General features: G+C 53.8%; 1 long non-coding RNA gene across 4 annotated transcripts in view; it reads left to right on the plus strand.

The window, feature by feature from the left end:
- LOC147828254 (uncharacterized) overlaps nucleotides 1–24429 on the plus strand; it is a 58328-nt gene that overhangs the window by 10190 nt on the left and 23709 nt on the right. For 3 of the 4 annotated variants that reach the window (XR_015451103.1, XR_015451102.1, XR_015451104.1), the window contains 2 exons: nucleotides 2468–6707; nucleotides 10865–23458. This is a non-coding gene — a long non-coding RNA (uncharacterized LOC147828254). Of the gene's footprint in view, nucleotides 1–731; nucleotides 6708–10864; nucleotides 23459–24429 lie in introns of those variants that run through there. The other variant, XR_015451105.1, reaches the window with a different exon arrangement.

The raw sequence follows: 24429 nt of genomic DNA on the forward strand, positions 1-24429 counted from the left end.
CACCCAGCCTGGCCCGCCAGGCCTTCTTTGGAAATTTGGGTGGAAGCCTTCCTGACTCAACTCTTGCGTTCTGCATACCTGTGAAAACAGCACCCTGTAGATGACACAAAGTTCTACCACTGGCTCCAAGCAGTCCTTAGGCCCTTGTGCATCATGGCTGCAGAAGCATCCATGGGCCTGGATGGCTGAGCACCGTGAACTGAATGAATCCCAGGGAACCCGCCGAGGTGGCCCTTCTCAAGCAGGGTGCCCTGGGGCTCTCCTCTCAAAACAAAGTCTTTCCCTTTTGCAACTGTGAGCCTCGGAAAGGTTGGGCCTTGTGGGTTCCTTATATGTCTTCAGGGCATCTTTTCCATTGTCCTATTGTAAAGTACTTGGATTCTTCTTAATGCTAATCTTTGATCCACCAGGCTGTCCATTGCTCCATCTTTACAGGCCTTTCTTTGGGGGGGTGGGGGGACTGAAAAGTTTTTAAATGGGCTTTTGCTCCTCATTTTCAGCACAAACCTGGCTCAAAGTAGCAAGCAGCATCCATGCTATGGCCTGCTATTTAGGCTACCTTGATATTTTCTCCATCAGATGAATGATTCTTCCACCCTTAGTATCAGTCTCACACAAATCTCAGGACATGAACACAATACAGTCATATTTTCTGCTGGAGCACAACACACATGGCCTGGATCCAGCTGCCACTGGCATCCTTCTTCTCAACGGAAACCTCCTAAGTCTGGCCTTTCTCATCTGCAATCTCTCTGCACTCTGGTCTTCTGAGCTCGGACCAGAATCTTCCATCAAGCTCAGATGATAGCATTCTAGGGCTGCTTCCCCAGCTGGCACCTCCAAACCTTTCCAAACTGCTGTGGACCACTTCCACAGGCCTCTGAACCACCTGGTGAGGTACAGTCGCTGCAGTGACCGGACTTCTTGTACCAACATCTGTATCACCCACTTTCTTGTCCCTGAACACAATACTCAGCACTACACATTAAGGGAAGAGAGGTCTGTTTCAGCTCACATTTCAGTTCATAGCTAGCTAGTTCCAGGATGGCAGGATGGCATGTCAGAGGTGCACATTGATAGAAATGCTGCTTGCCTGGTGGAGGCCAGGAGGCACCTGGTAAAGTGTGGGCCAGGGAGCAAGATACACCCTCCCAGGTCACACCCGCGCTGACCCACCTCTTCCAACCAGGCCCACATCCTGACACCAAGCCTGGCGTAGCACCCCCATCACCCAGTCACCCTCTGGAAGCCCTCACCTCTGGGTGCAAGGGGCTTGAGATGGAATCCAGATAGAATCCAGATAGAATCCATAACCTGTAGTTTCCATAAAAGGATGCAATTTCTGATAAGTGATCTAGAAGTGTTATAAGAAATCTATGAAATATTTAGAGCATAAAACCTTACAATTTATTGAAGACAATTCTCTTTTCAGTAATGCACATTATGATGGACAGAATGGGAGTTAGTACTGATGATGAGTCTTTATTTTAATGTTTTGCTCCGACACCCTGTTTTGTTTGCAGTAGTAGTTTGGTCCTTGAAGTATTTATAACTGTGGAATGAGTGCACAGACGGGTTTCTGAACTGTGTTTCTTTCCTCATTTCTCTTTTGGTCACTTGTACCGGCATCAGCAGGAGATATGAATTTCACAGAAGCATTGAATAGTGATAATCAAGAACAGTGTGGCTATGAGGGCTATTTCAGCTTAGGTGATCTCAGACTGAATCAGGTGTGGATGTCAGGGATGTGTGCACGTGACATGTGTTTCACACCTAAATGTTTGAATTAGAAATGCAACAAAGAATGGAAGCTGGGACTGTATTGGGTGAGGATGTAGGCAACGTAATGTCTGAGGAAGAGGATGGGATGTGTACGTTTATGCCCAGGGACAGTTGGAACCCTGTAACAGACACTTTTTGTCACGCACAGCTGTAGGAACATCGCAGCTTATTTTGGGAGAACACCTCCACCTTCAACCCAAGACCTCCATTGTGTACATTTGGGAGGGGATTTTGTTTGGATTAAACCCAATGAGGATAGTCATTTCCATGGTTATACGGGTTGGTTATGACTAAATCCTTTACACAAACCCAATCAGAACAGACGTGAAGAATGTTATTTGAAATGATGGAAATGAGAGGCTTCTCATCTTGGGAAATCATCTGAGAGCCGCTACGGCCCGAGGGAAGCCTGGAATAGATAAGGGAAGGTATGCCTAAGAACCCAGAAGTGGAGCCAGGTCTGAGGAAGGAGAACAGCACAGTGAATGCCGGAAGTTTTTTAATCCTTCCTGAAGTCAGATGTCAGAATTGAACAAACAAACCAGCTTTTTGTTACTTAAGGCTTTCAAATTTATTTCTTACTTTTAGCCTGAAATATGGTTAAATGATATGGGTCCCAAATTCGGCCATAACAGATGAATTACGGGTGACATGATTAAAAAAATCACTTTAAAATTTATTCCAGTTGCAAAGGATGCATATGCTGCTGTTGGGACGGGAGAGCCCAATGCCTGTTGTGCCTACGAGGAAGAAAAGGAGCAAGCTAAAGGGGGCTGACTAAGGCTGAAGAACCTCTGCTAGGACACTTGCTACGGCGGAAGAGAAAGGTCGAGGCAACGCATGGACACGGGTATGAATGGCCAAAGACTTTTGCCATGGAGACGACCAGGCCCTGAGCAGACAGCAAGCAATACTGTCAGTGTCTTGAGATCAGCAAAGCAGCAGAGGTCTTGGGGCAGAAGGACTGCAGCTTGCAGACTAAGACAGCCCTACACACGAGTGAGGTCACAATGGACCGCCCTTGCTAGCTGGGGAAGAAATCCCACGAGGACAGGACATGACTGGGCGCTGTGTGGTGGCTGAGCAGCAGGGGAGTCAGGCCCTCCCAGAGACCGATCGAGCCTTTCTAGAGCTCGTGGAAGGATCAGGACCCCACGGGTCTTGCCAGGTCAGGAGCTCTAGTGTGGCTGAGGTGGGCACAGGTGCGGCCGGGAAGCTGCCGGGGCCTTGTGGAGAGCGTCGGACACAGGCAGAGCCACGCCTGCACCCACACACCCGACTGTTTTTGACCACACACCTGGGGCAGGGGCCTAGACCCGTCCAGGACTCACCGGGGGCTGCCCCACCGCGTCTCCAGAACCTCCCCAAGAGCCAAGGTTGGACCTGCCCCCGAGAGGTGTCACTCACGTGCCATGCAGGTGTCAAGGGCAAGACCTCGAGGGGAGTGACTTGGTCACCGAGACACGCTACCGGACACACACAAGTTAACCCAGGAGAGGTTTATCTCGGCTCGCACTTGGGAGAGGTTTCAGTCCCTAGTCAGCAGCTCGAAGGCAGCGCGGCATGGCAGAGGGGTCTGGCAGACAGAAAGCAGAGTCCAGGGAGCAGAGGCAGCGAGATGAAGGCTTCCAGGCCCCGAACCAGGCGATTTCTCTCAGCCCAGATCCCACCTCCTGACAACCCAGGTGTACCACGCCCATGAGGCAATCACCTCCCAGAGGCGGCTTGTGAGTGCGTGAGGCTCTGCGGACAGGTAGCTCTAAACTGTCCCCAAGGGAGAGGGATGGGAGGGTGACCTTGGGGGCAGGAGGAGGGGCGCGCATCCCTGCAGATCAGCTTCCCAAGCTGGAGCTCTCTCCTCCTGGGACCAGAGCAGGCGGGGCATGCAGTGACACCGAGCGGCCACCGGAGGGCAGCAGAGCCCTGCGCTGAGATCACGCGCTCAGGTTGCCAGGGGAAAGAGAATATGTTCCTATATTCGTGCTTATTTCTACCACCTTATTCTGTCTTCCTCTCTGTCTTGCTTCCTCTAAGTAGGCTTGAAGCTTTTCGTTATTTCTTCAGAAGTAATTCACCTCACTGTTTCTTTTCCAGAGAGAGAGAGAGAGAGAGAGAGAGAGAGAGAGAGAGAGAGAGAGAGAGAGAGAGAGAGAGAGAGAGAAAGAGAGTGCATAGGTCTTGCTCAGCGTCCCAGATCTGAGATTGCTGGGAAGCACCACCACACCTGACTTTTCCTTTTGTCTTGCAGTTAGGAGTGATGTATCTGGTCTCTGGTTTTTCCGTAGTGACCTTAGATATCACACCCTGAACTTTTGCTTGTTAAATGTAGGTCTTTAAATTTCTTGATTAACTTTAGTTTGGAAGAGGTTTAGCTTCCAGGAAAACTGAGAGAATGCTGGCCTGGCCCAGCTCAGGGCGAGGGCGGGGACCTGGGCTCCCCAGAGGGCAGAGCATCTCCAACAAGCACTCCTTACTCCTCTGCCTAGGAGGACCCTGCCCTTTCCCGGTTATCTGAGGGTTTGTTCCTGGGGCCACAGTGACGCCCCGCTGGGATCCTTGCCCCGAGGGCTCCGCTGGGCGCCTGAGCTGAGCTGGGCAGTGGCACAGGGGGGTCTCAAGTGAGCTGTTCGCCGCCCTGGCGCTCTGCCTTCCTGTGGCCCGGGGCCTTCTGCTTCCTGCGACAGGCGCTTCCTTCCTTGTCAGGAAGGCCTCTCAGGGACCCCGGTGGCTGCGCTGAGCTGACAGGGAGAGTGAATTCTGGGCCGCACTGGTCCCGGCTTCCTCCCTTCCTGTTCGCCCGCGCTCTGAGCCGCTCTCCTGGCTTCCACGGGGTCCTCTGCGTGGCAGTGTCCCCGCTGTCCTGGTCCGGGAGGAGGCCTGTAGGGGGGCCGCCTCTGCTGGGCTTCTGCGCCCCGGAAGCTCCTGGCTCCCCTGGGTGCCGAAGGGCAGAGCACGCAGCGAGCCTGCGCGGCCAGCAAGGCGCACCCGAGCCTGTGCGGTGACCGTGGTCCTTGAGGTGCGGGGTCCGAGGCCACACACGGGGGGTTCCAGCCTGGCCTGGCCGGGCCCCAGGAAGCACCGGGTCCCGCCTGCAGAGGAGCCCCTTTCCGCCTCGCGGCCACGCGAGGGTGGACACCGGCAAGCCCTGAGATGGGGCTAGTTTAGTGCACGGTGATAGGTATGGGTCTAGTTTGACTCTTTGGCAGCTTGAAATCCAGTTGTTCCAACACCATTTATTAAATAGGCTTTCGGGGAGGAGGATTTTAGTGAAACGCAAAGAAGCTTAGATCACATGACAGCACCCACCACACCACAGGACCTATGAGTCGAGGTCAGGGTCCCCATGACAAGGAGGCACTAGGGATCATGGAACATCTTAGAAAAGAGCCTAGAGTCCCAAGAGCTGACGGAGGAAAAGAGGCAGATTGGAGATGTCCGGATGCAATTGCCAGCGCCCTCTTACCACTTAGCTTGGCCACGCGGATCCAGTGCTCCACCACCCTGGCCCTGCCTCCAGCCCTCGTGCTGGGACCCCCAAAGCAGGAGGTGATCGTGCAGTTGGCCACGTGATTAAAATGTGTGATAGAGGCCCAAACGGTGGGCGCCAGAGGTTCTTTGCCCTTTTTGTGTCTCCGGGTCCAGATGGAGCCCAGGCAGTCCCAGGGCACCACATTCTTGAACAGCTCCTGTGGAGGAAGACTGCATCCCACGGGCAGAACCCACCCCAGAGAGTCGATGGCTTCAGCCATCCACAGGCAGGTGGCCGTGGCCTGAGCTGGACATCAGGAAGCTGCAGATATGGACGGAGACTTCTGCAAATGGCTGGTTTCTCTCCACTGCCCACTAGTGATGTCCAACTTATGACCTAGGACCTAGCACTGACGTGAAAATCAGTGGCATTTTCCCCGTGCCCATCCTCCCAAACCTCCAGCACGAGCAGGCATCTCCGTCCCGCTCACTCTGAGGTATTGTCTTCTTTCCAACCTCACCTGCCCTCTGCTCCTTTGCCCAGGTCAGTGGCACATTTCCTGGGACAGCTATGACTGGGGGCTCTGTGTGGCTGTCTGCTGTAGAACCCATGAATCTCAAATGCCTACAAAGTGATAAGGCTGGCCGGGTCTCCTGGCATGATGGCACGGTGACACATGGTCCTGCATGCACCTCAGTGCACACCCTCCTCTGCTAGTTGGTCTGAGTCCCCGCCCTGTTTCCCAATTGTCCAATCGCAGTGGACATCACGGTCACTGTGTGAAGCGGGCATGGGAGTGCACTGTTTCTACTGTGTACCTCCACCCAAGGACAGGAGTGGCTTGGGGCTGAGAGACAAGTATAGGCGATGCAGTTGGTAGAAGAAGGAACTTTGATCTGGTAAACTGGGAATGTCAGGCCTGAGGAGATCAGTGCGAGAAGGATGGCTGGCTGGCTGGCTGGCTGGCTGGCTGGCCGGCCGGCCCGCACCCCACCCCACCCCACCCCACAGAGCTCAGCTGCTCACCACATCCATCAAGGTCAGCTGCTCTGCCAGCAGCTTGGGAGAGAAGGCTAAGAGCACCTTCTGCAAGGACCTGTCCTCGTCAGCGGCAGCAGAGAGGCAGGAGTGCTGTGGAGCTGGCTTCTGCTTCTCTCCTGTCTCCAGAGGAGGCTCTTTCTCTGGTGCTGGCTCTGGCTGCAGAGCAGGCCCATGGCGTTCTGGACGTGGAGCCGGAGCTAGGAGGAGGAAAGCTCAGCAGTGTCAGTCACTTGCCAGTTCCCTGCGGAGCATAGAAAAGACATCCTGGCCATTTGGGGGATTCCAATGCCCAACCAAAAGCCATGAAAGCCTTCCGGACTGCTGTGGCCCTCACCATCTGTTTCGGCCTCGTGGGGCTCTAGATATTCCACCTGAGCAAGGGGAAGGCACAAGGGAGGCTCCATGTCCGCTCCAGGTGAGTTCACTTGCAAGCCGGCCCTTTTGATCTTGATTTGGGGAATGTCCGGTGGATGGTGCCATTCCGACCAGGTTTCCAAAATGGGAGAGGTGGCGCTGGGGAGAGACGAGTGAGCAGCAGAGTCAGAGGCCCGGGCTTTTCTTCCACCCTGCCTCTCTGAGACAGCGTCATGTCTTGTGTGGTCCTCCGTGCCTCGGTGTAGAGGAAAGCTGACCCCACCCCAAGCCCTCTGTGACTGTCCTAGAATTGGCTGACTTTATCCCACTAGGCTAATGCTAACATGGGTTTCCACTTCACCCTGATGATCCTTTCTGAGCGAGGCAGGCACGAGACTCCGTGCACCTGAGCGCTCGGGGCTGGGCTCCAAGCAAAGCAGTCCAAAACAATCTGCACCCTAGCAGTCCGCAATGTTTGCTGTACTTCCAGCCATGAAGTGGGGGCTGCGGGGGTCGGGGCGGTGGGACAGAGCTCTGACACCTCACAGCCTGCCCCTGTCCAAGCAGGCCCCTTACATACCCTGAGCGCGAGGGGAAGCACTGCCCATGAGAGGTCACGGCTGGCGCTGACGGCCAGGACGGGCACTGGGCTGCCTCTCTCACATGTGGGTTCCTCCTGAACATTAGCTGGACACATCTGAGGCCAGAGCCGAGCCAAGGTCGGAAAAGGCTCGGATTGTGGTCCTTTCTGTGGCTAGACCTTCGGAAAGCGGGAAAACGGCAACAGCTCATCCTCCCCTCTTCTCTGTCTCCCTCCAAGGGGTCAGGATGGGAGACAGCTTCAGAAGGGCACCCAGTTTCGTTGGGTTCTAATACCGAGGAAGTGAGGCCACATCCTCAAAGTTTCGCTACAGTTAGGGTGAGGAAGTGGCTTAGGACCAAGGGGCAAGGTGCAGTTTGGGTTGCAGTTTTTGTTGCGATTTGGTTGAGGTTTAGGAATACATTTCGGGTTCTATCATGGCTGAGGGTGGGAGATTCAGTGTTGGAAAGTAGGCCTGCAGTTTACAGTGCTGTTTATTTTTATTGTGCAGTTCACAATCATTTGAGGAGTGGCTATGTGTACATAACAGAGCTTGAAGGGCCGGGGATTTAGCTCAGTGGCACCATGCCTGCCTCACCAGCACAAGGTCCTGAGTTCAATCCCCGGTACCAAAAGACAGAAAAACCAAAAATGCCAAAACAACAACAACTCATAGTACAGCTTATATATAGTACGAGTTTTAGATTTATATACAATTAAGATGGCCACCCAGTTCCGCCATTTCCTTTTATGAATGTCATCCATTAGTCTAGTACATCCTGTACAAGGAGTGAGCAAATAGTGATGTACGATTACTAACTAAGATCCACCTTCACCACTTGCTCTCCACAACAATCTGCTGTCCCGTCCGGGCTGCCACATTGCATTGCATTGTTGCATCCCTCAGACGCCCCTTGACTGATGTTTTCACAATTTTTCTTTTTTTCGTTTGGTATGAGCTGACAGTTTGGAGGATGACTGAGCTGATATCTTATAGAATGTCCCTCGATTTAAGTTTTCCTGATGTTTCCTTCCCGATCAGATGAGGGTGACATGTTTGGGTGCGTGGCTTTCTGCAGGTGTTCCATGTTCCTGACTGCACCCTCATCCTGGGTTCTCCAGTGCACCTTTGGCTTAACTCTCACAGCTGCATGCACTGCCCTCTCAGGGACACCCAGCCTGGCCCGCCAGGCCTTCTTTGGAAATTTGGGTGGAAGCCTTCCTGACTCAACTCTTGCGTTCTGCATACCTGTGAAAACAGCACCCTGTAGATGACACAAAGTTCTACCACTGGCTCCAAGCAGTCCTTAGGCCCTTGTGCATCATGGCTGCAGAAGCATCCATGGGCCTGGATGGCTGAGCACCGTGAACTGAATGAATCCCAGGGAACCCGCCGAGGTGGCCCTTCTCAAGCAGGGTGCCCTGGGGCTCTCCTCTCAAAACAAAGTCTTTCCCTTTTGCAACTGTGAGCCTCGGAAAGGTTGGGCCTTGTGGGTTCCTTATATGTCTTCAGGGCATCTTTTCCATTGTCCTATTGTAAAGTACTTGGATTCTTCTTAATGCTAATCTTTGATCCACCAGGCTGTCCATTGCTCCATCTTTACAGGCCTTTCTTTGGGGGGGTGGGGGGACTGAAAAGTTTTCAAATGGGCTTTTGCTCCTCATTTTCAGCACAAACCTGGCTCAAAGTAGCAAGCAGCACCCATGCTATGGCCTGCTATTTAGGCTACCTTGATATTTTCTCCATCAGATGAATGATTCTTCCACCCTTAGTATCAGTCTCACACAAATCTCAGGACATGAACACAATACAGTCATATTTTCTGCTGGAGCACAACACACATGGCCTGGATCCAGCTGCCACTGGCATCCTTCTTCTCAACGGAAACCTCCTAAGTCTGGCCTTTCTCATCTGCAATCTCTCTGCACTCTGGTCTTCTGAGCTCGGACCAGAATCTTCCATCAAGCTCAGATGATAGCATTCTAGGGCTGCTTCCCCAGCTGGCACCTCCAAACCTTTCCAAACTGCTGTGGACCACTTCCACAGGCCTCTGAACCACCTGGTGAGGTACAGTCGCTGCAGTGACCGGACTTCTTGTACCAACATCTGTATCACCCACTTTCTTGTCCCTGAACACAATACTCAGCACTACACATTAAGGGAAGAGAGGTCTGTTTCAGCTCACATTTCAGTTCATAGCTAGCTAGTTCCAGGATGGCAGGATGGCATGTCAGAGGTGCACATTGATAGAAATGCTGCTTGCCTGGTGGAGGCCAGGAGGCACCTGGTAAAGTGTGGGCCAGGGAGCAAGATACACCCTCCCAGGTCACACCCGCGCTGACCCACCTCTTCCAACCAGGCCCACATCCTGACACCAAGCCTGGCGTAGCACCCCCATCACCCAGTCACCCTCTGGAAGCCCTCACCTCTGGGTGCAAGGGGCTTGAGATGGAATCCAGATAGAATCCAGATAGAATCCATAACCTGTAGTTTCCATAAAAGGATGCAATTTCTGATAAGTGATCTAGAAGTGTTATAAGAAATCTATGAAATATTTAGAGCATAAAACCTTACAATTTATTGAAGACAATTCTCTTTTCAGTAATGCACATTATGATGGACAGAATGGGAGTTAGTACTGATGATGAGTCTTTATTTTAATGTTTTGCTCCGACACCCTGTTTTGTTTGCAGTAGTAGTTTGGTCCTTGAAGTATTTATAACTGTGGAATGAGTGCACAGACGGGTTTCTGAACTGTGTTTCTTTCCTCATTTCTCTTTTGGTCACTTGTACCGGCATCAGCAGGAGATATGAATTTCACAGAAGCATTGAATAGTGATAATCAAGAACAGTGTGGCTATGAGGGCTATTTCAGCTTAGGTGATCTCAGACTGAATCAGGTGTGGATGTCAGGGATGTGTGCACGTGACATGTGTTTCACACCTAAATGTTTGAATTAGAAATGCAACAAAGAATGGAAGCTGGGACTGTATTGGGTGAGGATGTAGGCAACGTAATGTCTGAGGAAGAGGATGGGATGTGTACGTTTATGCCCAGGGACAGTTGGAACCCTGTAACAGACACTTTTTGTCACGCACAGCTGTAGGAACATCGCAGCTTATTTTGGGAGAACACCTCCACCTTCAACCCAAGACCTCCATTGTGTACATTTGGGAGGGGATTTTGTTTGGATTAAACCCAATGAGGATAGTCATTTCCATGGTTATACGGGTTGGTTATGACTAAATCCTTTACACAAACCCAATCAGAACAGACGTGAAGAATGTTATTTGAAATGATGGAAATGAGAGGCTTCTCATCTTGGGAAATCATCTGAGAGCCGCTACGGCCCGAGGGAAGCCTGGAATAGATAAGGGAAGGTATGCCTAAGAACCCAGAAGTGGAGCCAGGTCTGAGGAAGGAGAACAGCACAGTGAATGCCGGAAGTTTTTTAATCCTTCCTGAAGTCAGATGTCAGAATTGAACAAACAAACCAGCTTTTTGTTACTTAAGGCTTTCAAATTTATTTCTTACTTTTAGCCTGAAATATGGTTAAATGATATGGGTCCCAAATTCGGCCATAACAGATGAATTACGGGTGACATGATTAAAAAAATCACTTTAAAATTTATTCCAGTTGCAAAGGATGCATATGCTGCTGTTGGGACGGGAGAGCCCAATGCCTGTTGTGCCTACGAGGAAGAAAAGGAGCAAGCTAAAGGGGGCTGACTAAGGCTGAAGAACCTCTGCTAGGACACTTGCTACGGCGGAAGAGAAAGGTCGAGGCAACGCATGGACACGGGTATGAATGGCCAAAGACTTTTGCCATGGAGACGACCAGGCCCTGAGCAGACAGCAAGCAATACTGTCAGTGTCTTGAGATCAGCAAAGCAGCAGAGGTCTTGGGGCAGAAGGACTGCAGCTTGCAGACTAAGACAGCCCTACACACGAGTGAGGTCACAATGGACCGCCCTTGCTAGCTGGGGAAGAAATCCCACGAGGACAGGACATGACTGGGCGCTGTGTGGTGGCTGAGCAGCAGGGGAGTCAGGCCCTCCCAGAGACCGATCGAGCCTTTCTAGAGCTCGTGGAAGGATCAGGACCCCACGGGTCTTGCCAGGTCAGGAGCTCTAGTGTGGCTGAGGTGGGCACAGGTGCGGCCGGGAAGCTGCCGGGGCCTTGTGGAGAGCGTCGGACACAGGCAGAGCCACGCCTGCACCCACACACCCGACTGTTTTTGACCACACACCTGGGGCAGGGGCCTAGACCCGTCCAGGACTCACCGGGGGCTGCCCCACCGCGTCTCCAGAACCTCCCCAAGAGCCAAGGTTGGACCTGCCCCCGAGAGGTGTCACTCACGTGCCATGCAGGTGTCAAGGGCAAGACCTCGAGGGGAGTGACTTGGTCACCGAGACACGCTACCGGACACACACAAGTTAACCCAGGAGAGGTTTATCTCGGCTCGCACTTGGGAGAGGTTTCAGTCCCTAGTCAGCAGCTCGAAGGCAGCGCGGCATGGCAGAGGGGTCTGGCAGACAGAAAGCAGAGTCCAGGGAGCAGAGGCAGCGAGATGAAGGCTTCCAGGCCCCGAACCAGGCGATTTCTCTCAGCCCAGATCCCACCTCCTGACAACCCAGGTGTACCACGCCCATGAGGCAATCACCTCCCAGAGGCGGCTTGTGAGTGCGTGAGGCTCTGCGGACAGGTAGCTCTAAACTGTCCCCAAGGGAGAGGGATGGGAGGGTGACCTTGGGGGCAGGAGGAGGGGCGCGCATCCCTGCAGATCAGCTTCCCAAGCTGGAGCTCTCTCCTCCTGGGACCAGAGCAGGCGGGGCATGCAGTGACACCGAGCGGCCACCGGAGGGCAGCAGAGCCCTGCGCTGAGATCACGCGCTCAGGTTGCCAGGGGAAAGAGAATATGTTCCTATATTCGTGCTTATTTCTACCACCTTATTCTGTCTTCCTCTCTGTCTTGCTTCCTCTAAGTAGGCTTCAAGCTTTTCGTTATTTCTTCAGAAGTAATTCACCTCACTGTTTCTTTTCCAGAGAGAGAGAGAGAGAGAGAGAGAGAGAGAGAGAGAGAGAGAGAGAGAGAGAAAGAGAGTGCATAGGTCTTGCTCAGCGTCCCAGATCTGAGATTGCTGGGAAGCACCACCACACCTGACTTTTCCTTTTGTCTTGCAGTTAGGAGTGATGTATCTGGTCTCTGGTTTTTCCGTAGTGACCTTAGATATCACACCCTGAACTTTTGCTTGTTAAATGTAGGTCTTTAAATTTCTTGATTAACTTTAGTTTGGAAGAGGTTTAGCTTCCAGGAAAACTGAGAGAATGCTGGCCTGGCCCAGCTCAGGGCGAGGGCGGGGACCTGGGCTCCCCAGAGGGCAGAGCATCTCCAACAAGCACTCCTTACTCCTCTGCCTAGGAGGACCCTGCCCTTTCCCGGTTATCTGAGGGTTTGTTCCTGGGGCCACAGTGACGCCCCGCTGGGATCCTTGCCCCGAGGGCTCCGCTGGGCGCCTGAGCTGAGCTGGGCAGTGGCACAGGGGGGTCTCAAGTGAGCTGTTCGCCGCCCTGGCGCTCTGCCTTCCTGTGGCCCGGGGCCTTCTGCTTCCTGCGACAGGCGCTTCCTTCCTTGTCAGGAAGGCCTCTCAGGGACCCCGGTGGCTGCGCTGAGCTGACAGGGAGAGTGAATTCTGGGCCGCACTGGTCCCGGCTTCCTCCCTTCCTGTTCGCCCGCGCTCTGAGCCGCTCTCCTGGCTTCCACGGGGTCCTCTGCGTGGCAGTGTCCCCGCTGTCCTGGTCCGGGAGGAGGCCTGTAGGGGGGCCGCCTCTGCTGGGCTTCTGCGCCCCGGAAGCTCCTGGCTCCCCTGGGTGCCGAAGGGCAGAGCACGCAGCGAGCCTGCGCGGCCAGCAAGGCGCACCCGAGCCTGTGCGGTGACCGTGGTCCTTGAGGTGCGGGGTCCGAGGCCACACACGGGGGGTTCCAGCCTGGCCTGGCCGGGCCCCAGGAAGCACCGGGTCCCGCCTGCAGAGGAGCCCCTTTCCGCCTCGCGGCCACGCGAGGGTGGACACCGGCAAGCCCTGAGATGGGGCTAGTTTAGTGCACGGTGATAGGTATGGGTCTAGTTTGACTCTTTGGCAGCTTGAAATCCAGTTGTTCCAACACCATTTATTAAATAGGCTTTCGGGGAGGAGGATTTTAGTGAAACGCAAAGAAGCTTAGATCACATGACAGCACCCACCACACCACAGGACCTATGAGTCGAGGTCAGGGTCCCCATGACAAGGAGGCACTAGGGATCATGGAACATCTTAGAAAAGAGCCTAGAGTCCCAAGAGCTGACGGAGGAAAAGAGGCAGATTGGAGATGTCCGGATGCAATTGCCAGCGCCCTCTTACCACTTAGCTTGGCCACGCGGATCCAGTGCTCCACCACCCTGGCCCTGCCTCCAGCCCTCGTGCTGGGACCCCCAAAGCAGGAGGTGATCGTGCAGTTGGCCACGTGATTAAAATGTGTGATAGAGGCCCAAACGGTGGGCGCCAGAGGTTCTTTGCCCTTTTTGTGTCTCCGGGTCCAGATGGAGCCCAGGCAGTCCCAGGGCACCACATTCTTGAACAGCTCCTGTGGAGGAAGACTGCATCCCACGGGCAGAACCCACCCCAGAGAGTCGATGGCTTCAGCCATCCACAGGCAGGTGGCCGTGGCCTGAGCTGGACATCAGGAAGCTGCAGATATGGACGGAGACTTCTGCAAATGGCTGGTTTCTCTCCACTGCCCACTAGTGATGTCCAACTTATGACCTAGGACCTAGCACTGACGTGAAAATCAGTGGCATTTTCCCCGTGCCCATCCTCCCAAACCTCCAGCACGAGCAGGCATCTCCGTCCCGCTCACTCTGAGGTATTGTCTTCTTTCCAACCTCACCTGCCCTCTGCTCCTTTGCCCAGGTCAGTGGCACATTTCCTGGGACAGCTATGACTGGGGGCTCTGTGTGGCTGTCTGCTGTAGAACCCATGAATCTCAAATGCCTACAAAGTGATAAGGCTGGCCGGGTCTCCTGGCATGATGGCACGGTGACACATGGTCCTGCATGCACCTCAGTGCACACCCTCCTCTGCTAGTTGGTCTGAGTCCCCGCCCTGTTTCCCAATTGTCCAATCGCAGTGGACATCACGGTCACTGTGTGAAGCGGGCATGGGAGTGCACTGTTTCTACTGTGTACCTCCACCCAAGGACAGGAGTGGCTTGGGGCTGAGAGACAAGTATAGGCGATGCAGTTGGTAGAAGAAGGAACTTTGATCTGGTAAACTGGGAATGTCAGGCCTGAGGAGATCAGTGCGAGAAGGATGGCTGGCTGGCTGGCTGGCTGGCCGGCTGGCCCCCACCCCACCCCACAGAGCTCAGCTGCTCACCACATCCATCAAGGTCAGCTGCTCTGCCAGCAGCTTGGGAGAGAAGGCTAAGAGCACCTTCTGCAAGGACCTGTCCTCGTCAGCGGCAGCAGAGAGGCAGGAGTGCTGTGGAGCTGGCTTCTGCTTCTCTCCTGTCTCCAGAGGAGGCTCTTTCTCTGGTGCTGGCTCTGGCTGCAGAGCAGGCCCATGGCGTTCTGGACGTGGAGCCGGAGCTAGGAGGAGGAAAGCTCAGCAGTGTCAGTCACTTGCCAGTTCCCTGCGGAGCATAGAAAAGACATCCTGGCCATTTGGGGGATTCCAATGCCCAACCAAAAGCCATGAAAGCCTTCCGGACTGCTGTGGCCCTCACCATCTGTTTCGGCCTCGTGGGGCTCTAGATATTCCACCTGAGCAAGGGGAAGGCACAAGGGAGGCTCCATGTCCGCTCCAGGTGAGTTCACTTGCAAGCCGGCCCTTTTGATCTTGATTTGGGGAATGTCCGGTGGATGGTGCCATTCCGACCAGGTTTCCAAAATGGGAGAGGTGGCGCTGGGGAGAGACGAGTGAGCAGCAGAGTCAGAGGCCCGGGCTTTTCTTCCACCCTGCCTCTCTGAGACAGCGTCATGTCTTGTGTGGTCCTCCGTGCCTCGGTGTAGAGGAAAGCTGACCCCACCCCAAGCCCTCTGTGACTGTCCTAGAATTGGCTGACTTTATCCCACTAGGCTAATGCTAACATGGGTTTCCACTTCACCCTGATGATCCTTTCTGAGCGAGGCAGGCACGAGACTCCGTGCACCTGAGCGCTCGGGGCTGGGCTCCAAGCAAAGCAGTCCAAAACAATCTGCACCCTAGCAGTCCGCAATGTTTGCTGTACTTCCAGCCATGAAGTGGGGGCTGCGGGGGTCGGGGCGGTGGGACAGAGCTCTGACACCTCACAGCCTGCCCCTGTCCAAGCAGGCCCCTTACATACCCTGAGCGCGAGGGGAAGCACTGCCCATGAGAGGTCACGGCTGGCGCTGACGGCCAGGACGGGCACTGGGCTGCCTCTCTCACATGTGGGTTCCTCCTGAACATTAGCTGGACACATCTGAGGCCAGAGCCGAGCCAAGGTCGGAAAAGGCTCGGATTGTGGTCCTTTCTGTGGCTAGACCTTCGGAAAGCGGGAAAACGGCAACAGCTCATCCTCCCCTCTTCTCTGTCTCCCTCCAAGGGGTCAGGATGGGAGACAGCTTCAGAAGGGCACCCAGTTTCGTTGGGTTCTAATACCGAGGAAGTGAGGCCACATCCTCAAAGTTTCGCTACAGTTAGGGTGAGGAAGTGGCTTAGGACCAAGGGGCAAGGTGCAGTTTGGGTTGCAGTTTTTGTTGCGATTTGGTTGAGGTTTAGGAATACATTTCGGGTTCTATCATGGCTGAGGGTGGGAGATTCAGTGTTGGAAAGTAGGCCTGCAGTTTACAGTGCTGTTTATTTTTATTGTGCAGTTCACAATCATTTGAGGAGTGGCTATGTGTACATAACAGAGCTTGAAGGGCCGGGGATTTAGCTCAGTGGCACCATGCCTGCCTCACCAGCACAAGGTCCTGAGTTCAATCCCCGGTACCAAAAGACAGAAAAACCAAAAATGCCAAAACAACAACAACTCATAGTACAGCTTATATATAGTACGAGTTTTAGATTTATATACAATTAAGATGGCCACCCAGTTCCGCCATTTCCTTTTATGAATGTCATCCATTAGTCTAGTACATCCTGTACAAGGAGTGAGCAAATAGTGATGTACGATTACTAACTAAGATCCACCTTCACCACTTGCTCTCCACAACAATCTGCTGTCCCGTCCGGGCTGCCACATTGCATTGCATTGTTGCATCCCTCAGACGCCCCTTGACTGATGTTTTCACAATTTTTCTTTTTTTCGTTTGGTATGAGCTGACAGTTTGGAGGATGACTGAGCTGATATCTTATAGAATGTCCCTCGATTTAAGTTTTCCTGATGTTTCCTTCCCGATCAGATGAGGGTGACATGTTTGGGTGCGTGGCTTTCTGCAGGTGTTCCATGTTCCTGACTGCACCCTCATCCTGGGTTCTCCAGTGCACCTTTGGCTTAACTCTCACAGCTGCATGCACTGCCCTCTCAGGGACACCCAGCCTGGCCCGCCAGGCCTTCTTTGGAAATTTGGGTGGAAGCCTTCCTGACTCAACTCTTGCGTTCTGCATACCTGTGAAAACAGCACCCTGTAGATGACACAAAGTTCTACCACTGGCTCCAAGCAGTCCTTAGGCCCTTGTGCATCATGGCTGCAGAAGCATCCATGGGCCTGGATGGCTGAGCACCGTGAACTGAATGAATCCCAGGGAACCCGCCGAGGTGGCCCTTCTCAAGCAGGGTGCCCTGGGGCTCTCCTCTCAAAACAAAGTCTTTCCCTTTTGCAACTGTGAGCCTCGGAAAGGTTGGGCCTTGTGGGTTCCTTATATGTCTTCAGGGCATCTTTTCCATTGTCCTATTGTAAAGTACTTGGATTCTTCTTAATGCTAATCTTTGATCCACCAGGCTGTCCATTGCTCCATCTTTACAGGCCTTTCTTTGGGGGGGTGGGGGGACTGAAAAGTTTTTAAATGGGCTTTTGCTCCTCATTTTCAGCACAAACCTGGCTCAAAGTAGCAAGCAGCATCCATGCTATGGCCTGCTATTTAGGCTACCTTGATATTTTCTCCATCAGATGAATGATTCTTCCACCCTTAGTATCAGTCTCACACAAATCTCAGGACATGAACACAATACAGTCATATTTTCTGCTGGAGCACAACACACATGGCCTGGATCCAGCTGCCACTGGCATCCTTCTTCTCAACGGAAACCTCCTAAGTCTGGCCTTTCTCATCTGCAATCTCTCTGCACTCTGGTCTTCTGAGCTCGGACCAGAATCTTCCATCAAGCTCAGATGATAGCATTCTAGGGCTGCTTCCCCAGCTGGCACCTCCAAACCTTTCCAAACTGCTGTGGACCACTTCCACAGGCCTCTGAACCACCTGGTGAGGTACAGTCGCTGCAGTGACCGGACTTCTTGTACCAACATCTGTATCACCCACTTTCTTGTCCCTGAACACAATACTCAGCACTACACATTAAGGGAAGAGAGGTCTGTTTCAGCTCACATTTCAGTTCATAGCTAGCTAGTTCCAGGATGGCAGGATGGCATGTCAGAGGTGCACATTGATAGAAATGCTGCTTGCCTGGTGGAGGCCAGGAGGCACCTGGTAAAGTGTGGGCCAGGGAGCAAGATACACCCTCCCAGGTCACACCCGCGCTGACCCACCTCTTCCAACCAGGCCCACATCCTGACACCAAGCCTGGCGTAGCACCCCCATCACCCAGTCACCCTCTGGAAGCCCTCACCTCTGGGTGCAAGGGGCTTGAGATGGAATCCAGATAGAATCCAGATAGAATCCATAACCTGTAGTTTCCATAAAAGGATGCAATTTCTGATAAGTGATCTAGAAGTGTTATAAGAAATCTATGAAATATTTAGAGCATAAAACCTTACAATTTATTGAAGACAATTCTCTTTTCAGTAATGCACATTATGATGGACAGAATGGGAGTTAGTACTGATGATGAGTCTTTATTTTAATGTTTTGCTCCGACACCCTGTTTTGTTTGCAGTAGTAGTTTGGTCCTTGAAGTATTTATAACTGTGGAATGAGTGCACAGACGGGTTTCTGAACTGTGTTTCTTTCCTCATTTCTCTTTTGGTCACTTGTACCGGCATCAGCAGGAGATATGAATTTCACAGAAGCATTGAATAGTGATAATCAAGAACAGTGTGGCTATGAGGGCTATTTCAGCTTAGGTGATCTCAGACTGAATCAGGTGTGGATGTCAGGGATGTGTGCACGTGACATGTGTTTCACACCTAAATGTTTGAATTAGAAATGCAACAAAGAATGGAAGCTGGGACTGTATTGGGTGAGGATGTAGGCAACGTAATGTCTGAGGAAGAGGATGGGATGTGTACGTTTATGCCCAGGGACAGTTGGAACCCTGTAACAGACACTTTTTGTCACGCACAGCTGTAGGAACATCGCAGCTTATTTTGGGAGAACACCTCCACCTTCAACCCAAGACCTCCATTGTGTACATTTGGGAGGGGATTTTGTTTGGATTAAACCCAATGAGGATAGTCATTTCCATGGTTATACGGGTTGGTTATGACTAAATCCTTTACACAAACCCAATCAGAACAGACGTGAAGAATGTTATTTGAAATGATGGAAATGAGAGGCTTCTCATCTTGGGAAATCATCTGAGAGCCGCTACGGCCCGAGGGAAGCCTGGAATAGATAAGGGAAGGTATGCCTAAGAACCCAGAAGTGGAGCCAGGTCTGAGGAAGGAGAACAGCACAGTGAATGCCGGAAGTTTTTTAATCCTTCCTGAAGTCAGATGTCAGAATTGAACAAACAAACCAGCTTTTTGTTACTTAAGGCTTTCAAATTTATTTCTTACTTTTAGCCTGAAATATGGTTAAATGATATGGGTCCCAAATTCGGCCATAACAGATGAATTACGGGTGACATGATTAAAAAAATCACTTTAAAATTTATTCCAGTTGCAAAGGATGCATATGCTGCTGTTGGGACGGGAGAGCCCAATGCCTGTTGTGCCTACGAGGAAGAAAAGGAGCAAGCTAAAGGGGGCTGACTAAGGCTGAAGAACCTCTGCTAGGACACTTGCTACGGCGGAAGAGAAAGGTCGAGGCAACGCATGGACACGGGTATGAATGGCCAAAGACTTTTGCCATGGAGACGACCAGGCCCTGAGCAGACAGCAAGCAATACTGTCAGTGTCTTGAGATCAGCAAAGCAGCAGAGGTCTTGGGGCAGAAGGACTGCAGCTTGCAGACTAAGACAGCCCTACACACGAGTGAGGTCACAATGGACCGCCCTTGCTAGCTGGGGAAGAAATCCCACGAGGACAGGACATGACTGGGCGCTGTGTGGTGGCTGAGCAGCAGGGGAGTCAGGCCCTCCCAGAGACCGATCGAGCCTTTCTAGAGCTCGTGGAAGGATCAGGACCCCACGGGTCTTGCCAGGTCAGGAGCTCTAGTGTGGCTGAGGTGGGCACAGGTGCGGCCGGGAAGCTGCCGGGGCCTTGTGGAGAGCGTCGGACACAGGCAGAGCCACGCCTGCACCCACACACCCGACTGTTTTTGACCACACACCTGGGGCAGGGGCCTAGACCCGTCCAGGACTCACCGGGGGCTGCCCCACCGCGTCTCCAGAACCTCCCCAAGAGCCAAGGTTGGACCTGCCCCCGAGAGGTGTCACTCACGTGCCATGCAGGTGTCAAGGGCAAGACCTCGAGGGGAGTGACTTGGTCACCGAGACACGCTACCGGACACACACAAGTTAACCCAGGAGAGGTTTATCTCGGCTCGCACTTGGGAGAGGTTTCAGTCCCTAGTCAGCAGCTCGAAGGCAGCGCGGCATGGCAGAGGGGTCTGGCAGACAGAAAGCAGAGTCCAGGGAGCAGAGGCAGCGAGATGAAGGCTTCCAGGCCCCGAACCAGGCGATTTCTCTCAGCCCAGATCCCACCTCCTGACAACCCAGGTGTACCACGCCCATGAGGCAATCACCTCCCAGAGGCGGCTTGTGAGTGCGTGAGGCTCTGCGGACAGGTAGCTCTAAACTGTCCCCAAGGGAGAGGGATGGGAGGGTGACCTTGGGGGCAGGAGGAGGGGCGCGCATCCCTGCAGATCAGCTTCCCAAGCTGGAGCTCTCTCCTCCTGGGACCAGAGCAGGCGGGGCATGCAGTGACACCGAGCGGCCACCGGAGGGCAGCAGAGCCCTGCGCTGAGATCACGCGCTCAGGTTGCCAGGGGAAAGAGAATATGTTCCTATATTCGTGCTTATTTCTACCACCTTATTCTGTCTTCCTCTCTGTCTTGCTTCCTCTAAGTAGGCTTCAAGCTTTTCGTTATTTCTTCAGAAGTAATTCACCTCACTGTTTCTTTTCCAGAGAGAGAGAGAGAGAGAGAGAGAGAGAGAGAGAGAGAGAGAGAGAGAGAGAAAGAGAGTGCATAGGTCTTGCTCAGCGTCCCAGATCTGAGATTGCTGGGAAGCACCACCACACCTGACTTTTCCTTTTGTCTTGCAGTTAGGAGTGATGTATCTGGTCTCTGGTTTTTCCGTAGTGACCTTAGATATCACACCCTGAACTTTTGCTTGTTAAATGTAGGTCTTTAAATTTCTTGATTAACTTTAGTTTGGAAGAGGTTTAGCTTCCAGGAAAACTGAGAGAATGCTGGCCTGGCCCAGCTCAGGGCGAGGGCGGGGACCTGGGCTCCCCAGAGGGCAGAGCATCTCCAACAAGCACTCCTTACTCCTCTGCCTAGGAGGACCCTGCCCTTTCCCGGTTATCTGAGGGTTTGTTCCTGGGGCCACAGTGACGCCCCGCTGGGATCCTTGCCCCGAGGGCTCCGCTGGGCGCCTGAGCTGAGCTGGGCAGTGGCACAGGGGGGTCTCAAGTGAGCTGTTCGCCGCCCTGGCGCTCTGCCTTCCTGTGGCCCGGGGCCTTCTGCTTCCTGCGACAGGCGCTTCCTTCCTTGTCAGGAAGGCCTCTCAGGGACCCCGGTGGCTGCGCTGAGCTGACAGGGAGAGTGAATTCTGGGCCGCACTGGTCCCGGCTTCCTCCCTTCCTGTTCGCCCGCGCTCTGAGCCGCTCTCCTGGCTTCCACGGGGTCCTCTGCGTGGCAGTGTCCCCGCTGTCCTGGTCCGGGAGGAGGCCTGTAGGGGGGCCGCCTCTGCTGGGCTTCTGCGCCCCGGAAGCTCCTGGCTCCCCTGGGTGCCGAAGGGCAGAGCACGCAGCGAGCCTGCGCGGCCAGCAAGGCGCACCCGAGCCTGTGCGGTGACCGTGGTCCTTGAGGTGCGGGGTCCGAGGCCACACACGGGGGGTTCCAGCCTGGCCTGGCCGGGCCCCAGGAAGCACCGGGTCCCGCCTGCAGAGGAGCCCCTTTCCGCCTCGCGGCCACGCGAGGGTGGACACCGGCAAGCCCTGAGATGGGGCTAGTTTAGTGCACGGTGATAGGTATGGGTCTAGTTTGACTCTTTGGCAGCTTGAAATCCAGTTGTTCCAACACCATTTATTAAATAGGCTTTCGGGGAGGAGGATTTTAGTGAAACGCAAAGAAGCTTAGATCACATGACAGCACCCACCACACCACAGGACCTATGAGTCGAGGTCAGGGTCCCCATGACAAGGAGGCACTAGGGATCATGGAACATCTTAGAAAAGAGCCTAGAGTCCCAAGAGCTGACGGAGGAAAAGAGGCAGATTGGAGATGTCCGGATGCAATTGCCAGCGCCCTCTTACCACTTAGCTTGGCCACGCGGATCCAGTGCTCCACCACCCTGGCCCTGCCTCCAGCCCTCGTGCTGGGACCCCCAAAGCAGGAGGTGATCGTGCAGTTGGCCACGTGATTAAAATGTGTGATAGAGGCCCAAACGGTGGGCGCCAGAGGTTCTTTGCCCTTTTTGTGTCTCCGGGTCCAGATGGAGCCCAGGCAGTCCCAGGGCACCACATTCTTGAACAGCTCCTGTGGAGGAAGACTGCATCCCACGGGCAGAACCCACCCCAGAGAGTCGATGGCTTCAGCCATCCACAGGCAGGTGGCCGTGGCCTGAGCTGGACATCAGGAAGCTGCAGATATGGACGGAGACTTCTGCAAATGGCTGGTTTCTCTCCACTGCCCACTAGTGATGTCCAACTTATGACCTAGGACCTAGCACTGACGTGAAAATCAGTGGCATTTTCCCCGTGCCCATCCTCCCAAACCTCCAGCACGAGCAGGCATCTCCGTCCCGCTCACTCTGAGGTATTGTCTTCTTTCCAACCTCACCTGCCCTCTGCTCCTTTGCCCAGGTCAGTGGCACATTTCCTGGGACAGCTATGACTGGGGGCTGTGTGGCTGTCTGCTGTAGAACCCATGAATCTCAAATGCCTACAAAGTGATAAGGCTGGCCAGGTCTCCTGGCATGATGGCACGGTGACACATGGTCCTGCATGCACCTCAGTGCACACCCTCCTCTGCTAGTTGGTCTGAGTCCCCGCCCTGTTTCCCAATTGTCCAATCGCAGTGGACATCACGGTCACTGTGTGAAGCGGGCATGGGAGTGCACTGTTTCTACTGTGTACCTCCACCCAAGGACAGGAGTGGCTTGGGGCTGAGAGACAAGTATAGGCGATGCAGTTGGTAGAAGAAGGAACTTTGATCTGGTAAACTGGGAATGTCAGGCCTGAGGAGATCAGTGCGAGAAGGATGGCTGGCTGGCTGGCTGGCTGGCCGGCTGGCCGGCCGGCCCCACCCCACCCCACCCCACCCCACCCCACCCCACAGAGCTCAGCTGCTCACCACATCCATCAAGGTCAGCTGCTCTGCCAGCAGCTTGGGAGAGAAGGCTAAGAGCACCTTCTGCAAGGACCTGTCCTCGTCAGCGGCAGCAGAGAGGCAGGAGTGCTGTGGAGCTGGCTTCTGCTTCTCTCCTGTCTCCAGAGGAGGCTCTTTCTCTGGTGCTGGCTCTGGCTGCAGAGCAGGCCCATGGCGTTCTGGACGTGGAGCCGGAGCTAGGAGGAGGAAAGCTCAGCAGTGTCAGTCACTTGCCAGTTCCCTGCGGAGCATAGAAAAGACATCCTGGCCATTTGGGGGATTCCAATGCCCAACCAAAAGCCATGAAAGCCTTCCGGACTGCTGTGGCCCTCACCATCTGTTTCGGCCTCGTGGGGCTCTAGATATTCCACCTGAGCAAGGGGAAGGCACAAGGGAGGCTCCATGTCCGCTCCAGGTGAGTTCACTTGCAAGCCGGCCCTTTTGATCTTGATTTGGGGAATGTCCGGTGGATGGTGCCATTCCGACCAGGTTTCCAAAATGGGAGAGGTGGCGCTGGGGAGAGACGAGTGAGCAGCAGAGTCAGAGGCCCGGGCTTTTCTTCCACCCTGCCTCTCTGAGACAGCGTCATGTCTTGTGTGGTCCTCCGTGCCTCGGTGTAGAGGAAAGCTGACCCCACCCCAAGCCCTCTGTGACTGTCCTAGAATTGGCTGACTTTATCCCACTAGGCTAATGCTAACATGGGTTTCCACTTCACCCTGATGATCCTTTCTGAGCGAGGCAGGCACGAGACTCCGTGCACCTGAGCGCTCGGGGCTGGGCTCCAAGCAAAGCAGTCCAAAACAATCTGCACCCTAGCAGTCCGCAATGTTTGCTGTACTTCCAGCCATGAAGTGGGGGCTGCGGGGGTCGGGGCGGTGGGACAGAGCTCTGACACCTCACAGCCTGCCCCTGTCCAAGCAGGCCCCTTACATACCCTGAGCGCGAGGGGAAGCACTGCCCATGAGAGGTCACGGCTGGCGCTGACGGCCAGGACGGGCACTGGGCTGCCTCTCTCACATGTGGGTTCCTCCTGAACATTAGCTGGACACATCTGAGGCCAGAGCCGAGCCAAGGTCGGAAAAGGCTCGGATTGTGGTCCTTTCTGTGGCTAGACCTTCGGAAAGCGGGAAAACGGCAACAGCTCATCCTCCCCTCTTCTCTGTCTCCCTCCAAGGGGTCAGGATGGGAGACAGCTTCAGAAGGGCACCCAGTTTCGTTGGGTTCTAATACCGAGGAAGTGAGGCCACATCCTCAAAGTTTCGCTACAGTTAGGGTGAGGAAGTGGCTTAGGACCAAGGGGCAAGGTGCAGTTTGGGTTGCAGTTTTTGTTGCGATTTGGTTGAGGTTTAGGAATACATTTCGGGTTCTATCATGGCTGAGGGTGGG

Source organism: Heterocephalus glaber, unplaced genomic scaffold, assembly GCF_053883595.1.
Source record: "Heterocephalus glaber isolate CG9 unplaced genomic scaffold, H.glaber_assembly_v1.0 deba00001175, whole genome shotgun sequence".
NCBI classification, from domain to species: domain Eukaryota; kingdom Metazoa; phylum Chordata; class Mammalia; order Rodentia; family Bathyergidae; genus Heterocephalus; species Heterocephalus glaber.